Genomic DNA, 6,000 nt, shown 5'->3' with positions numbered 1-6,000 from the left:
ATCAGAAACGGAAATTTTCACAGGGACAGTGTCAAGTGCGATTGAATTGATCAATGGGGAATTTCAAAACAAAATGAACATTTTCAGTTCTAATTGAAATGTTCATGTCGGTTATTGAAAAAAGATTTTTTTTAATAGTGGATTTTTGGTTCCTCTCTTCACTGCAATACAATGCAGTATTCACTGCAGGTTCACTGCATACAATGAATGAGGTGCAATCCCCAGCATCAGAGGTGTTAAAGAGCAGGTTAAACAAAGGAAGACAGAATGCAGCAGATTTCGGAAGCGAACCGCTGGCTAGGTGGAGGTTTACCATATTTCAGATTTCCAAAAAGAGGACATTGTGGGGGAGGGGAGAGCTAGAGGGGGCAGGGAAGGAGGGTACAGTTGGGGGAACTAGAGGGTGTACTAATTGGAGGTGGGAGGCCGTGTCGCTCTCATGGTGGCAGGGTGGCTGGTGAAAGCCCAGGACACAGCGACCATCGTCAGTCAGTGCCTCCCTGAGAGACTCCCATCCCAGGGCTCAGAGCTGGGGCATGGGGTGGGTGCGATCAGGCAGCTGTGGTTTGCAGGGGATTGCACCAATCAGCTGCGGGTGCAGGAGAGGGACCAATTGGGGCTCTTTCTGAGCTGCAGCTTGTCTGCTCTGTAAAAACCCCAGACGTTGCCTGTTATTTGAGAAATCCACCCAGACAGGGAAAGGAAGCTCAGAGGCTCTGTCCAGGAGACCCGGGCGGTAACCCTATGTTTTGCACAACATTGGTCCAACTTCTGTGGGGAGGGAGGGCCATATAGTTTGAATGGCCTCTGTCAAGTTTCCTTCCCCACTCTGAACTCTAGAGTACAGATGTGGGGACCTGCATGAAAGACCCCCTAAGCTTATTCTTACCAGCTTAGGTTAAAAACTTCCACAAGGTACAAACTTTGCCTTGTCCTTGAACAGTATACTGCCACCACCAAGCATTTTAAACAAAGAACAGGGAAAGAGCACACTTGGAGACGTCTTCCACCAAAATATCCCCCCAAGCCGTACACCCCCTTTCCTGGGGAAGGCTTGATAATAATCCTCAACAGTTTGTACAGGTGAACACAGACCCAAACCCTTGGATCGTAAGAACAATGAAAAATCAATCAGGTTCTTAAAAGAAGAAATTTTAATTAAAGAAAAGGTAAAAGAATCACCTCTGTAAAATCAGGATGGTAAATACCTTACAGGGTAATCAGATTCAAAACATAGAGAATCCCTCTAGGCAAAACTTTAAGTTACCAAAAGACACAAAAACAGGAATATATATTCCCTCCAGAACAGCTTATTTTACCAGCCATTAAACAAAATAAGATTAATGCATTTTCTACCTAGATTACTTACTAACTTAACAGGAGTTGGAAGGCTTGCATTTCTGATCTGTTCCCGGCAAAAGCATCACACAGACAGACAGACGCTTTGTTCCCCACCCCTCTCCAGATTTGAAAGTATCTTGTCCCCTCATTGGTCATTTTGGGTCAGGTGCCAACAAGGTTACCGTAGCTTCTTAACCCTTTACAGGTGAAAGGGTTTTGCCTCCAGCCAGGAGGGATTTTATAGTACTATTTTATAGGGATTTTTATAGAAAGGTGGTTACCCTTCCCTTTATATTTATGACAGCCTCCACCTCAGTAGAAGGGGGACCCATTTTCTTAGGGACAGGAGGGCATTAAACTAATAACAAAAGGGGGACGGGTAAAAAAAAAAGAGGGAAGATAAGAACACTTAGCACAAAATCGTGATGTTGAGAATAAATAGAGACACCAAAGGACATGCAAAGAAGAAATTCTTTAGTTGCTTAGACACGAATGGTAGGAGCCTGGGTGACAAACAAGAGGAACTGGAATTTATGAGCATAAATTCGCTTTTGTTGGTATTATTGGAACCTGGTGGGATGATTCCCATGACTGGAATTTTACAATTCATGGTTACAGCCTATTTAGGAAGGATCAAGTGGGCAAAAGGGGTGAGAGAGCAGAATTATGTCAAAAATGGCATGACCTGTTTCTGAGTCGCTGATCACTTAGCAGAAAATGATCTTGAATGCTTATGGATCAATGTCTTTACAGATAAAGCAGAAGATGGGCTATTAGTTGATGTCTGCTACTGTAACGATGCTGGCTTTGGTGGGAGCCAATTGAGAGTGCCAATTCAGGACAAATTGCTTAAACCTGAGCAGTTACACCTAAGGCTGGGGTTCTTTTGCACACCAAGGCAAACCAAACCAACCAAACAGAAAAGACTTTGGTTTTACCCCACTGGCTAACCACAAGTCACACAAGCAATTCCCTTAGATACTCCAGTTTCCTAGTATCACCACCAGTGCCACTGGTTATGGGGACGAATGGTAATGAAAACCAATACCCCAGTAAAAGAAAAAAATACCCCAAAGGACCAAGCCCCAGACCCAGGTCAATATACAAGTTAGATCTTACCCACAAATTATGCTGTTGCCAATCCTCTAGAATCTAAAATCTAAAGGTTTATTCATAAAAGGAAAAGATATAGATGAGAACTAGAATTGGTTAAATGAATTCAATTACATATAGTAATGGCAAAGTTCTTGGTTCAGGCTTGTAGCAATGATAGAATAAACTGCAGGCTCCTTGCTGGCTTATGATGAAAAGGGCTCAGTAGACTGTAACCCTGGCCCTAGAGAGAGAAGGGCTACGTGGAGGGTTGCAGTGAGCCACTGAGGCTAGCATAAACTGCCTAGAAGCACGGGACCCAGGGGACAAGGTCAGAGCTCTGCCACTATATATTAGGAGCAAAAAGAATCCTAACCTTGAGCAATGGTAGAATTATCAAATTATAATGCAGAAGAGACAGAAGTCTTCAATAAATATTTCTGTTCTGTATTTGGGGGAAAACAGATGATGCAATCATATAATAGGATAACACTCTTTCCATTTCACTAGGATATCAGGAGGATGTAAAACAGCTGCTACTAAAGTTAGACATTTTTAATCAGCATTTAAATCAGCAGCTCCAAATACTTTGCAACCAAGAGTTTTAAAATAGCTGCCAGAGGAGCTCACTGGACCTTTAATGTTGATTTTCAGTAAGTCTTGGAACACTGGGGAAGGTCCAGAAGGTGGGAAGAACAAAATTGTGCCAATAGTTAAAGAGTAAACAGGATGACCCAGGTAATTATAGGCCTGTCAGTCTGACATTGTTCCCAGGAAAGATAATGGAACAGCTGATATGAGACTTGATTGACAAAGAATTAAAAGAGGGCAATATAATTAATGCCAATCAACATGGGTTTATGGAAAATAGATCCTGTCAAACTAACTATCTTTTTTCAATCCGAGTACAAGTTTGGTTGATAAAGATAATAGTGTTGGCATAAAATACTTAGGCTTCTATAAGGTGTTCAACTTAGAATCACTGTTAAAGTTTGCAGATGACTCAAAAATAATGATGAGAACAGGTCATCAGATACAGAGTGATCTGGATTGTGTGGTAAACTGGGTGCAAGCAAACAGTGTGCGCTTTAATACGGCAAAATGTAAAATGTATATATTTAAGAACAAAGAACGTGGGCCATACTTACATGATAGGGGACTCTGAAAAAGACTTGGAGGTTGTGGAGGATAATCAGCTGCACATGAGCTCCCAGTGCGACACTATGGCCAAGAGAGCTAATGTGATCCTGGGCCGCATTAACAAGGGAATCTCAGGTAGGAGCAGAGAGATTATGTTACCTCTGTGTTTGGCATGGGTGTGTCCTCTGCTGAAATCCTGTGTCTAGTTCTGGTGCCCACAATTCAAGAAGGATGTTGATAAATTGGATGGGGGTTCAGAGAAGAGCCATGAGAATGATTAAAGGATTCAGCAAACCTGTTTTATAGTGATAGACTGAGCTCCCTGAGTCTATTTAGCTTAACAAAGAGAAGGCTAAGGGGTGACTTGATCACAGTTTATAGCACCCCCATGGAAAACAAATATTGGATAATGAACTTGTCAGTCGAGTGGAGGAAAGTCTAACGCAATCCAATGGCTGGAAGTTGAAGCTAGACAAATTCAGACTGGAAATAAGGTGTAAATTTTTAGCAGGAAGCGTAATTAACCCTTGGAACCTTTTACCAAGGTTTGTGGTGGATTCTCCATCACTGGCAACTTTTAAAATCAAGATTTTTTTTTAAAGTACTGGGGGAGGAGGCTCTTCTCTGGCCTGTGTTCACCAGGAGATCAAACTAGATGATCACAATGGTCCCTCCTGGCCTTGGAACCTAGGAATCTGTTAATCCCTGTCTTCCTTTCCTTCTTCTGAGCTCTGTAGATTTTTAAAACACCTCAACTTCAGAAAAGTGCCAGAGTGGCAAAAGGCAAAAACAAAGTAACTCTGCCACTGTAGAGCTTGTCCAGAGTTGGAGGACATGTCTGGGCCATGACCGGCCAGTTTGTCCCATACTGCTCAGGGAAAGGGAGGTTCTGTCTTGATGGGAATGGCAGGGGCCCATTATGGGAAAGGATGAGAACCAGGGACTTAAAGCAAATAGATTTTATTGACAATTTTACAGAACACAGAGAAAAGCATAAAATAAGAGACATCTAGAACATGATGTCTAGATCGACACTACAGAAAGGATTAGGAGGCTGGTCCTAAAGGCCAAGGTACGGAAAATACCACCACATTCCCTGTATGTACAGCACAGTAGAAGCTTGTCAGAGAAAACATGAAACTGACAAATTTATCAGAGGGAGATTCTCCTGGGAGAGGGTATCTGACTTACCAGAAATAGCATCTCCAACTGCCATGTGACAATAGGGTTGCCAATTTCAGTTGGACGTATTCCTGCAAGTTTTTTCATGATACAGTCTTTAATTCCTGGAGACTCCAGGACAATCCCGGAGGGTTGGTGACCCTCTGTGGCCATGGCAGCCTTTACACAGGGTAGTTTTGCCCTGGAAATTCAAGAACTGACTCATTTGCCAACATCTCCTTCTGCCAACAGCCAGCCGGAGTTACACCCCTCGAGTTAGCCTGGCTCGAGCGAGAGTGACACAACTGTGAAGCTACACAGTGATGGGATCCGTAGGTGCTGACTCCATGGGTGCTGTGGGGCTCAACCATCCACTGAAAAAAAATAAGGGGTGCTCAGCACCCACAAGCCACAGTGGGTTTTTTTATGTGGTAAGTGTTGTTAAAGATGTCGGTTTAAGGCAAAGTAACTTCCAATGGACATTTTACAATGGCACCAGTAGGGGGCAAGAGCACATACATGGCGCACAGTGAAACCGGAAGGTGGAATTATTAGACTACTATAACAAATAAATTTGTCAGTCTCTAAGGTGCCACAAGTCCTCCTTTTCTTTATACCACCATCGGAACAGATGCGACTGAGTTATGTAGCTGTCCTTAATGTGTATCAAGACCAGACCAGGGAACTAGATGTAAGTAATATGGCTGACAGTTTCATCCAGTAAGCCACAGTGAGATATAATATCTTTCAACGGGGACATTAGTGAAGACAGCTTTTGGGTGAGTGCAATGATTGTAATAAACTGTAATTCATGATCATGTAATTATGTCATTTGTTATTATTTGAATAATGATTAAATTAAGATACCAATGTCAGATACATATTCAAAAACTAGAATATGAAAAATTATAAACAGGCTGAAAATAGCCTCCCCCCAAACTGGCAGAGTGTGCCCCCCCACCTCTTCAAAAGCACCCACAGGCAAAACCAGAAGTCAGCATCTGTGGGATCAGGGACTGACGAGCTGTGTGAGTCCAGCCGTAGCCTGTAGCTGCAGCTTCGCTGCATTACGAGCTTTAGTATAGCAGCACATGAGTTCAACCCACTCCCCGAAAGCCTAGCAAGCCTGAGTTTAAAACACCATTTAACTCAGACTAGAGGTTTCATGTGTGGACAGAAGCTGGGTTACGGGCAAAACTCAAGTTATACCTTGATTTCACACTGCAGCCAAGAGAAGGCCGTCCTGTTAAGGACTCACCTGGCTAC

Source organism: Lepidochelys kempii, chromosome 7 (assembly GCF_965140265.1).
Source record: "Lepidochelys kempii isolate rLepKem1 chromosome 7, rLepKem1.hap2, whole genome shotgun sequence".
NCBI lineage: Eukaryota > Metazoa > Chordata > Testudines > Cheloniidae > Lepidochelys > Lepidochelys kempii.
This window is presented reverse-complemented; position numbering follows the sequence as displayed.